Source organism: Equus asinus, chromosome 17, assembly GCF_041296235.1.
Source record: "Equus asinus isolate D_3611 breed Donkey chromosome 17, EquAss-T2T_v2, whole genome shotgun sequence".
Classification (NCBI taxonomy): domain Eukaryota; kingdom Metazoa; phylum Chordata; class Mammalia; order Perissodactyla; family Equidae; genus Equus; species Equus asinus.
In genome coordinates this window covers 45,468,373-45,480,745 of record NC_091806.1, presented here as the reverse complement: position 1 = coordinate 45,480,745, position 12,373 = coordinate 45,468,373, and positions in this window count along the sequence as shown.

Below are 12,373 nucleotides of genomic sequence, written 5' to 3'. Positions count from 1 at the left end.
TTAAAGACACCTGAAGTGGGTTGAATGGTGGCCCCCCAAAAAAAGTTGTATGCACGTTCTAATCCCAGAAACCTGACTGTTAATCTGTTCGGAAAAATGGTCTTTGCAGATATAATTAAGGATCTTAAGACGAGATCATCCTGGATTATCCGGATGGACCCTAAATCCGATGACAAATGTCCTTATAGAAGAAAGACAGAAGGAGATTTGCCACAGACGGGAGAGAAGGAGAAAGGAGAGGAGCAGCCACGTGAAGATGAGGCAGAGCGGGGAGGGGGGCAGCCGTGAGCCTGGAGTCCCCAGAAGCTGGAAGAGGCAGAAAGGACGCTCCCCAAGAGCCTCTGGGTGGAGCATGGCCCTGTGACACCTTGATTTCAGACCTCCGGCCTCCAGACTCGGAGAAAATCCATTTCTGCTGGGCATTTTTATTATTATTTTTTTTGTGGAAGATTAGCCCTGAGCTAACATCCACTACCAATCCTCCTCTTTTTTGCTGAGGAAGACTGGCCCTGAGCTAACATCCATGCCCATCTTCCTCTACGTTATATGTGGGATGCCTGCCACAGCATGGCTTGCCAAGTGGTGCCATGTCCACACCCAGGATCCAAACTGGCAAACCCTGGGCCACCGAAGTGGAGCATGCAAACGTAACCATGATGCCACCAGGCCAGCCCCCATTTCTGCTGTTTTAAGCCAGCTGGTTTGGGTGATTCGTTATGGCAGCCCCAGGACATTAGTACAGTCCCTGATCTTCACAACCCATCCTGCAGTGAAGGGAACTGAGGTCAGAGAGGTAAGGGCTTGTCCAGGGTGTCGTCTCTGACTGTTTCACACTGTGATGGTGAAGCTGAGTAGTTGCAACGGAGACTGTGCGCCTGTGAAGCCCGTGGCTCTCCAGCCCTGCACAGAAACATCCGTCCACCCCTGCTCCAGGGGGTCACATGATGACAGCTGTTCTGGAAAAAATAAAGCAGAGTAAGAGGGTCAAGGGGTGAGGAAGCCCTCACCAGGAGGGTGACATTTGTGCAGGAACCTGGAAGAAGGGTGGGAGAGACCCTTGTGGCCAGCAGGGAAGGCCAGTGCAAAGGCCCTGAGGCACAGCGAGGGGCTGGAGGGGCCGCGGCAGAGACAGCCCAGGTCAGAGAGGAGCGGGCCAGCTCTTCAGGGCCATGGAGGCCATCTCCTCTGAGTGAGATGGATGGAGGGGGGGACCTCGGAGGGCCAGGAGCAGATGGAGCACGGGATTTGATTTCCATTTTACAGAATCTCTCTGCTACTGTGTGGGAAATAGAAGGGGCAGGAGGGGAACTAAGGGGCCAGCTGAGGGGTCATTGCCGTGGTCCAAGTTCAAGATGGGGGTCACTGAGGGCAGGAGCGGAGATGGTGAGAAGTGGCTGGATTCTGGATCTCTCTGAGGGTCGAGAGGACGTGGAGAGCGAGGTCAAAGCTGAAGGAAGGAGTCGTCAATGGTGAGGTCAGAAGGTTTGGCCTGAGCACCTGGAGGTGGGGGCTGCCATCCACTGAGATGTGAGCGTCGTGAAAGGAAGAGAGGAGCCCCCGGGTGGGATGCAGTCACGCCTTGAACTTGTCGAGCGAGCGGAGATCCCGGTGGCGTCGCAGAGCGGGCAGCGCCTGGGGTGTGGGGAAGAGCGCTGGGCATCCTCGGGGCTGCGGCCGTGATCCCAGAGGAGCAGCTATGGAAGAAGGAGTTCAACGCTGGGCCCTGGGACCCCGGCTCTGAGGTGAGGGGGCCCGGGGGGTGTGGCTCCCAGCACCCAGGGCAGAGAGTGAGCGGAGGGGCAGGGCTGGGTGGGAGCCGGGGCGACTGGCGCCCCTGTGACTCGGGCTGGACAAAACCTGTAGGATTGGGGGTTCCAGATGTTGCTTCTGTCTTCTCTCTGGGGCCCCTTGTGGTCACCTTGGCTATTTCTCAGAGGGCGCCTGGCCCCTGGGACACACGCCTTTGCCCAGTCATCCAGAAAGCACGGCCACTTGTCTGGTTCCACGGCCGGCCGGGCAGCCACGGTGATGGCCTTGACCTTTAATTTATCAGGCCTAGAACAATCACCAGACACACACGTTGTCCCCATGTCCAGACCCCAGCTCCAGGGGACATTTGTCCCCCTGGTTCCTTGAAGAGCCTCTTGCCAGTCTCAGGACAAAGGCGACGCCCCTGGGAGCCGCTGGGCCCACCCCTCCTTTACACGCTCACGGTGGGCCATGGACTCGTTTGGGGGACCCACCACCCCGGTTTGCCTGGAACTGAGGGATCCCAGGAGGCAGCACGTTCAGGGCTAAAACTGGGAAGGTCCCAGGCAAAGAGGGGCACACTGGTCACCCTGGGGCTAGTGGGACCAGGCTCCCCACTGCCGGACCCTCACCCCGGGCACGTGGGAGACCTGGGACAAAAGAGCGAGCAAAGCGGACCCAGACTGTGCCTGCCACTTTAGCTCATCACTTCCCATTAAAAAAAAAAAAGTGGAGGGATTTTTCTAGATAAAAAGAGACAAAAAAGACAGACTGATCTTTTAAAAAAACTGCTTAAGAAATAACTCTGATGATGTTAAGAATTATGAGTATTTTTTTAGATGCAACAAAACTGTTCTGTTTATGGAGGAGAATGTTCTTAGGAACTCTCTTTAAATGATTTAATGGAGTAGCACCATATTGTCTGCAACGTACTTTCAATATTTATATTTTTCGCAAATGTAGCAAAACCTTAACTTTTTTTTTTTTTTTTTTTTTTTGCTGAGGAAGATTAGCCCTCAGCTAACATCTATGCCAATCTTCCTCTATTTTGTGTGTGGGTTGCTGCCACAGCATGGCTGATGAGTGGTGTAGGTCTGCACCCAGGATCCGAACCTGTGAACCTGGGCCACCGAAGCAGAATATGCCGAGCTTTACCACCATGCCACAGGGCCAACCCCTGCAAATTTTGAACCTATGTAATAAAATTATGGATGGTCACTGTGAAAAAAAAAAAGTTATAGATCAGCCCACAGACTGTGGAGTAAGGAGCGTTCTGTCCTCCTGGCTGGATGAATACACCTCATAACACCAGGAAGGCAATGCCGTGGGGAACTTTCTGGACTCCTCTGTGTTGGAGCAAGGTGACAGGAGGAGACCTGGCCCAGGACCTCCCTGGACTTCTGCCCCAGGGGCAGTCTCCCAGGTGGAGGTGTCCACACAGCCTGGGACTCAGGCTTCCTACTGTTCGGACAGGGAATTCGGGGTCAAAGTACCGAGGCAGGTACAGGGGCACCAGGGAGCATGTCCCCCGTGGGGGATGGGCAGGCTGGAGGGGTGGCTTGGGGGCCCCCTAAAGCTTGGAAACCCCGGCAGGTCGGCACCTATTGTTTTGTCTTAGGCCTTCAATATCAGACAAAACCAAGGCAAAAAGTCCCAGTTTAACGCCACCCCTCAAGAGAGATACCACGGCTCAGGACAGGCGTGGCACCTGCCCAAGGTCCCGCAGCCGCAAAGTGGCCAGGCTGGGATTTGAACCCAGGCCTCCTGGCCCTGCTGTGGCCCGCCTCTTGCCAGGCGAATCCCCTCCCTCGCACTGACCCCCTCTCCTTCCCCAGGTCCTGGCCCCTCTCCCAGGACCCCTCCTGCCTGGCCTGAGTCCAGCTCACCCCCTCTTCTCGCTCCACCCGCTCGGCTTGTAAACATGGGCAGGATTCTCCCTTCTTAAAAAAGCACCAGAAAAGCCCCTCCATCTCCCTTCATTCCTTCCTCTCTGTCCCGGCAGCTGCCAAGCCTCTCCAAGCCACCGTCTACACTCGCTGCCCCCGTCCTCATCTCCTGCTCCTTCATCCTGCCCCTGCGATGACCTTCGCATTGCCGACTCCAAAGGCCATTCCTGCTGTGTCTTGCTGCGGCCTCTCCCACCCCTCGCCTCCCTCCCTTGCTTCCTTGAGTCACCTCCGACCTCCCTTCAGCCGCTGCTCCTCCCCAACCCCGCCCCTCCTGCTCACACACTGGCCCCTGCTTCAGGGACAGCCCTCCTCGGTGCCCTGTCTCCATCTCCACGGCTAGCTTCAGGCCTCTGGACTCTCCCCACTGTATTCTGTCCCTCGGCATGGCCAGTGTGATGGTCCCAAAATGCCCATCTGACCGTAGCCCTCCTTGCTCACAAATCCTCTATGGCTCCCCAGTGCCCCATGTCTCCTGCTCCTGCCAGGTCCCGGGGTGGGAGCCCCCTCTCCTGCTGGCATCTGTCCCCTCCCTGCAGGCTGGCACTGTTCCTCTGTGCTGGTCAGTCCTCCCGGCTCCTGGGTCTCTGGGTCTAGCTGCTGCCCCTCTGCAGACGGTAGGGATACCTTTCACCGGGCGAGGCAGGGGAGTGGTCAGAGGGAGCCAGAGGGGAGAAGTGGAGGGAGCAAGTGCTACAGAAGCTCAGTGGAGGGTGGGAGGAGGTCCCTTCCAGCCGACGGTGGGGCTGAACCGGGTGAACTAGGCCTTCACAGAGGATCAGCTTGGGCGAGCAGCTATGGAGCCGCCTGGCACTCCGGGTGGGAGGCAGGCTGTGGAACAGCGACCCCCAGGCCTGGGGCCAGGAGCAGCTGGTCTGGGAGCCATGGAAGGGGAAGGGAATCTGACAGCAGACACCTTGCAGGGGCAGGGACCCAGAGGGGTCCCACAATCGAGGGCTCTGGCCCAGTGGCAGACTGTGCCGTTTCCTCCCAGGACCCTCCTGGAGCTCGGCCGTGGGTGGCTCTGGCCCTCGCCATCCTGCAGGACACACTGCCTCCCAGTGGGCTCCTCACGCGGCCGTCCCTGTAGCTGTGATGCGAAGGGAGGTCGTGGAGGGCGCCCAGGACCCACTGGAGGCTTTGCCTGGAGTGGGGGAAGGAGGTACAGGGCTCAGGGCTGTGGCTGAAGGCATGCCTCCTGGCTCTTGGGGCCCTGCTATTCCTGGAAGGCCCCTCCTCCCCCTGGAAGGCCCCTCCTCCCCCCTGCTGGAGTCTTAGAAGCAGCAGCAGTCCCCAGACCCTGGCCGGAGGGGCCGGAGGCTTCTCTGGCCTTGAGGGGCCCACAGGACGGCTGGGCCTGACCTTGAGCCTGAAGACACACTTGCTGAGCCTTAGGGCAGCAAGGAGGCGGAACCCTCACCCAGCCGGGAGCAAGACCCGGGGCTCCCCTGCTCCTCTGGGGCCTCAGCCCTCAGCTCCCATTGGGTGCAGCAGGTGAGGCTGAGAGCTGATGCTTGCGGGCTTCTGGAGATGGGGGTCAGCCTCCTGTCAGCGCCCCCTCCCGGGCCAGGACCACAGGGCCCTCCCTGCTTGTGGGTGATTCTCCGAGCAAAGGTCCCAGCGGGCAGGGCACCCGGCGCCTTTGATGCTCCCCTCTCTCCCTCCCCCGCCCAGGCAACAAACAGCGCTGCAGACTTTGCACCAAGACTGTTTTCTCCGTGCAGGGATGGGGCAAACCGCAGGCTGTTCTGGCCGGGCCGGAGGCTGCAGGGCGGGTTGTCCCAAACCCGTTTTCCAGGTTCTCCGGGAGCGCCACTGAGCCCTGCTTGCTCACGAAGTCCCCCTAACAGCGCCTGGAGGACCATCTCCCTTACGCCCATTCTACAGGCGGGAAAGCTGAGGCCGGGGGCAGCTTGGGTGACTCGACTGAGGTCCCTCAGCGAGCCAAGAGTGGAGCTGCAGACCCGTTACTGCTCCTCCCCATAAGGCCCTGTGTCCTTTCGGGCTGGGGAAAGAGGCGGTGGCGGAGGAGGGCCAGGGCGGCTCAGGCATCTTCTGCTCCAGCCGTTCCCGGTTCTCGGGCCTGCAGGATGCTGTGAGGCCACGAGGGGGCAGCAGCATCCCGCCCTGCCCGGATCTTCCCGGCGATCCGGGACTCAGAGAAGAAACAGCTCTTGTCCACATGGGGAGGTGATCTGGGAAGATGGACCGAGCCGAAGAAGCCGCGACACACACCTGATGCTGTCAAGATAGAAGGAGAGAACGCGGGCTCCCGCATCAGTGCACACGGTTGGCATCCCCACCGCGTGACCTTGGGCAAGTTGTTGGACCCCTGGGAACCTCAGTTTTCCCACCTGTGCCAATGGGGTAATCGCAGCTGCCTGGCTTGGCTGTTTGGGGGGGCGGGGTGGTGAAGATAACCAGGGAGCAAAGATAAAGTGTTGCTACCAGGGCACTGAGGGCCTCCAGGGGGGGTCAGAAGGGCGGACCAGGGCTGGGCTTCCTGGCAGGTGCCTGGAGGAGGGGACCTGGGCAGCAAAGTTTCAGCCTCATAACCTCTGGGTACATCCTCCTCAGGGAAGGGAGGCTGGAGTCTCTCTCATCTGCCCTTGACTTTCACACTAGGGGCCCACACACCTACAGATCTGTGCCCACCACTGAGCACCCATGTCACCCCCACGGGAGACTCTGTCAGCATCCCCATTTTGGGATAAGGAAACTCAGGCTCAGAGAGGCTGAGCATCTGGCCCCAGGCCACAGCCTGCATCAGCCCGGGAGCTGGGGAGCTAGGATTTGCACCAGGGGCTCTGCCTTCTGTGTCCTGCACAAAACTGGCTGTTTGTGCAGGATCAGGGGTGTCAACCCACTCCCAAATCCCCTCAGCCAGCGCAAGGGCTGCTGATGGATGCTTTGACCATTGTCCCCCACTCCCATCCCTGCCCCAGTCAGGTTTGCGGGATCACCTGGGAAAAGAAGCTCTAGGCAGATTTCCATGGTCAGCCTGTCCTGCCCGCTCCCCAGTGGCTCAGGACCCTCAGCTGTGGGCAAGCCAATTGGTAGGGCAGGATGGATGCAGTCAGGATCCTCTCCCATTCATCCCTTGCCAGCCCCGATAGGCTGAGGAAGAGTTCAGGGGACGTGCAAGTGGCCTGGGGCAGCCCTGTGTTAGAGAAAGGTTGGTGTCAGTGAGGCTAAAAGTCAGAGAGAGAGGAGCCAGGATTGGGAGGCAGTGCTTATGGTTTTAATTAGATCAGTGAAATTTATTTTATATTTTATATTCTGATTATAAAATTAATTCAGGCTCATTGCAGAAAAGTTTGCAAATATAGGAAATATAGGCTAAAGAAGAGAACAGAAATCATATATAATCTCATGGCTGAGAGCTCACTACTGTTAGCATTTTTAGGTATTTCCCTGTAGTCTTTTTTTTCCAGGCACCTACTCAGAGATGATATCTTTAAAGCAAGATCGTGGTCAGGAGCTTCTGTTTCTGGCAAAATAACAGACTGGACATGCAGAGAACTCCTCTTGGAACAAAACACATAAAAACACCGGAAGCAATATTAATCTCAAAAGCATTTTTTAATGCGTGGTAGAGTTGGTGGGAAAGTAGGGAGCATCTTTAAGGCCAGAACTAATAAGAAAGCCATACCGTATTTTTGAGGCAATTGGCAATTTGCATACTAATTGTAGCAGGAAACTGAACGCTGATGCTTTTAGAAAATTATTATTTAAAATTTTAGGTGTGAATACAGATATCGTGGCTATATTTTTCAAGTTCGGGATGTCATCTCAAGTGGTCCCAGTGGGTAGAGCCCCACAGAGCCTGGCAAAGTAAAGCAACTCTGGAGCGATGCACTTCGGCTGGAGCCCTTGAAGACGTCCCACTAATAAAGTCATACAAGTCACAGAGCCCGTCAGGAATGGACCACCAGGAGCAAGAGGCGGCAGGCAAGGTCAAATGCAGCCCCAGAGTCGTACAAACTGCAGACTCTCCCACTGTCAGTTACGAACTACAAAAAGGTCTTCAAATGCTTAAGGAAACAAAAGAGGATAGTCGAAGGATGGCAAAGAAGCAGGAAACTATCATATTTGCAGGCACATTGGAGAAAAGGACTAAAGAGCAATTCCAGAAATAAAAAACTATAATCGAAGTTAGAAACTGAACAGGTAGGTTAAACAGCTGAGAAGACATGTGACTATTTGGAGACAGATCAGAAGAAACGACCCACAGAGAAGCACAGAGAGATGAACAGATACAAAGGAAATTAACTCGTGCGGTCCTGGTGGGAATGTAAAAGGGTGCAGCCACTTTGGAAATATAATCTGGAAGCTCCTCAAAAGGTCAACATAGGGCTGCCGTATGACCCAGCAAGTCCACTCCCAGGCATCTACTCAAGAGAAATGAAGGCGTGTGTCCACATAAACTTGCACATGAATGTCCACAGCAGCATTATTCATAACAGCCAAAGAGTGGAAACAACTTGCATGTCCACCAACAGACGAATGGATAAGCAAAATGTGATTTATGGCTACAACAGAATATGATTTGGCAATAAAAGGAAGGAAGCACTGACACATGGTACAACATGGTGAATCTTGAAAACATTATGCTAATTGAAAGAAGCCAGGCACAAAAGACCGCATATTGTACGATCCCATTTATTTGAATGTCCATGATAGGCAAATCCATAGAGACAGAAAGTAGACAAGTGGTTGCCAGAAGTGGAGGGAAGGGGAGAATGGGGAGCTAAGGGTTTCTAACGGGTATTGGGTTTCTTTTGGGGTGATGGACATGTCCTAACGTTGATGGTGGTGATGGTTGCACAGCTCTGTGAATATCCTAAAAACGATTGTGTTCTACACTTTAAATGGGTGAATTGTATGGCATGTGAATCTCAGTGACGTTGGAGTGTTTTTTTTAAGGAGATGAAGAGACACGGAAGACGGAGCAAGAAGTCTAATAGACAAAATCAGTGCTAGAGAGGGAAGAACTGGAAAGCAGGCAGAGGCAATATTCAGAGTGATAATGGTTGCAAGTTTTACGGAAGTGATGAATGACACTAAGTCCTCAGATTCGGAAAGCCCAAGGAATGCCACGCAGGATAAAATAAAGAAATCCACACCGACACACATCATAGGTGTATCATTCAGGGTCCAATCAGCAGACAGAAGCCACAGTGTCACTGAACAAGGAAAGTTTATTCTAAGGGGTTATTAAGTATGGGAGTGGATTGGAGGAGTGGGGGACTGGGTGGTAGGAGGCGAAAAGAACTCTAAAGAAGACAGGAACGGCAGATTTAAGGAGCACCCACCACCCAGGACTGACACAGAATGCCCAGAACAGGGATCTCCCGGCCGAGATCAGGACCTCAGTGAACAGGGATCTCCCGGCCGAGATCCGGACCTCAGTGAACAGGGCTATAGGTGGTGGAGAAGGTCACTGAGGTCATGCCAGCAGCACTCACTGGAAATCCACCCTCTGGAGTGCCAGGGAAACCGTTCACAATGAAGGGTCACGCCAGTGACCCTCTGCTAGGAAGCTGCAGCCGCCTGGAGAAAGGAGCACAGAGAAACAGGATGGTAGCCTGCCTCTGCCCACAGTGTCCCTCCAGCGCCCTCCAGCTCCGTTATCACACTGCAGGCAATCAAGGGTGGGTTTGGGGCTGACAGGCGGTAAGTTAATAAGTAGTGAAACAGCAGAAACCCAGAAAGAAAGAGCTCTTAAAGCCAGCCAGAGAAAATGACAGAATGCCAACGAAGAAATGCCGGTTAGACGGACAGTGGACGGCAGAGAAAGATCTTCAAAATGCAGAAAATACTCGCAACGCTGCCTTCTGATCCCAGAAAAATGATCTTCAAGAACAGGGGCCAAAGAAAGACTTTTCCAGACAAACAAAACTAAGAGAGGTTATCAGTGGATCCTTAGTGGAGAAGCTGCTAGAAAATGTTCTTCAGTGGGAAAGAAGGTGTGGCTTGCCAGAAGGAAGAGCCAGAGCAAAGAAAATGGTAAACACGTGGTTCAATGGAAACAAATTACCCTACAAAATAACAGTAACATCCAATTTGCCTTCAAGAGGAAACAATGTAGGGCTAAGAAATGAGGTGACAGAATTCTCCCCTCTTCATTCTTTTTCTCAGTTATTTATGCCAATATGGACTCAGGGACATTGGTTATAATCAGATACTATATTTATTTTGTTACTCCAGTTTTGGCCATTGGGAGCTCTTCCATTTGGTGCCTGTGTCCCTTTGCCACGCCCCTCCCCCATTATGAGTGGGTTTTTTAGTACTTCCTTACTTTCTGGCCCTCCAGGATTACCCTGTAATTCCCCGCCACAGCCCCTGCCCCGCCCATTAACCCGTTCTCCAAGGGGCCTGGTTCCTTTGATGAAAAATGATATTTAGAAACCAAGAGCTGGGCACTAGCTGTGTCTTTATTTTTTTAAGCTGATTATCTTGGGCTTTCTAACTATTTAATCATATCAGCTAAAAAAAAAAAAAGATGATTTAACTACCTCTTTTCCAATGTTTATATATATTATTTCATTCTTCTTTCTAACACATTTTTTAATGGTTTATTTTTTAATTTTTTTAATTTTTTTCCTTTTTCTCCCCAGAGCCCTCCGGTACACAGTTGTATATTCTTCGTTGTGGGTCCTTCTAGTTGTGGCATGTGGGATGCTGCCTCAGCGTGGTTTGATGAGCAGTGCCATGTCCGCGCCCAGGATTCGAACCAACGAAACACTGGGCCGCCTGCAGCGGAGCGCGCGAACTTAACCACTGGGCCACGGGGCCAGCCCCTCTAACACATTTTTTAATTTTGATCTTCATTTAAGAGTAATTGCATTTGAGTGTAATTTTTATCTGGCCCTTTTTTTTTTTTTAACCTAACATGCCATCCTGAGCATTTCCCCATATTATTCCTGGTTCTTCAAAAGCATCATTTTTAAGAGCGGCTTAAGAATTCTTCTTCTGGCTATATCACAGTCTACTTAACCATCCTAAATGACAGCTAGCATCTTCCAGTTTTTCAGTGTGAGATAAGCTGCATCTAACATCCGCACACATACCTTGTTGGGTCTCTGGCTGTGGCCTCTGATGGCAGTGTGTGTGTGTGAGTCACCCTGGGTGACTTCATTCAGACTCCAGACTGCACAGCTGTTACATAGGGCTGGAAGTTGAGAAAGACTTTGGGGTCAGGGCTCAAATCAGAGCCAAGACAAAGGGGAGTCCATCCCTTCACAGCTCCTGGGTGCCCCATGGCCGTAGGATCTGGATGGATGTTTCTTCTTTTATATCAATCTGGCATTTATTCACCAATCATTTATTCATTCCACAAACATTCACTGAGTACCTACTGTGTGCCAGGCACTCTTCTGGGAGTTTTAGATACCAAACAAAGACCCCTACCATCATGGAGCTCATACTTTTCGGGGAGGGGGGTAGGTGGAGATGGATAATAAGTAAGAAATGTGATAAACAAATAAATTGTATAATACATTAGAAGAACTATGAAAAAAAGAAAAGAAAGCGTAGAGCAGGGTTGAGGAATCAGGGGAGATGTCCCAGTGCTCTCTGTGTGCCATGGGCCGTACGGCAGGCGCTGGGGACAGAGCCTAGAGGCCGTGGGGGCTGCTAGTGAAGTGTCTCAGCTAATCCCAGTGCAGGTGGCGGGATGCCAAAAATCAGAAAAGAATTAATTCCCGGCTTTTGAGTTTCAAAACAGACCCTTGAAACTCAGAGAAGAGGCCCTGGGCAGGGAAGTGGGGGGAGAGTGTGGGTTAGCCCAGCAAGGGAGACGAGACCCTGAGGAGCAGTGTTTAGAGCGCTGGGCCCCAAACCCTTTGGCCTCAGGACCACTTGGCATTCTTAACACTTTTTGAGGGTCCCAAAGAGCTTTACAAGGGTTCTATCTACTGACTTTTACCACAGTAGAAATTAAAACCAAGACCTTTTTTTAAAAAACTTTTTATTGAGATTGTGATAGTTTACACCCTTGTGAAATTTCAGTTGTACATTATTGTTTGTCAGTCATGCTGTAGGTGCCCCACTTCACCCTTTGTGCCCACCCCCCCACTCCCCCCTTTCCGCTGGTAGCCACTAATCTGTTCTCTTTGTCCACATGTTTAACTTCCACATATGAGTGGAGTCATACAGAGTTCGTCTTTCTCTATCTGGCTTATTTCACTTAACATAATTCCCTCAAGGTCCATGCATGTTGTTGTGAATGGGACAATTGTATCCTTTTTTATGGCTGAGTAGTATTCCATCGTATATATACATCATATCTTCTTTATCCAATCATGTGTTGATGGGCACTTAGGTTGCTTCCACGTCTTGGCTATTGTAAATAATGCTGCAATGGACATAGGGGTGCGTGGGACTTTTGGAATTGCTGATTTCAAGTTCTCTGGATAGATACCCAGTAGTGGGATGGCTGGGTCATAAGGTATTGCTATTTTTAATTATTTTAGAAATCTCCATACTGTTTTCCATAGTGGCCGCATCAGTTTGCATTCCCACCAACAGTGTATGAGGGTTCCTTTTTCTCCACAACCTCTCCAACATCTGTCACTTTTTGTTTTGGATATTTTTGCCATTCTAATGGGTGTAAGGTGATATCTTAGTGTAGTTTTGATTTGCATTTCCCTGATGATCAGTCATGATGACCATCT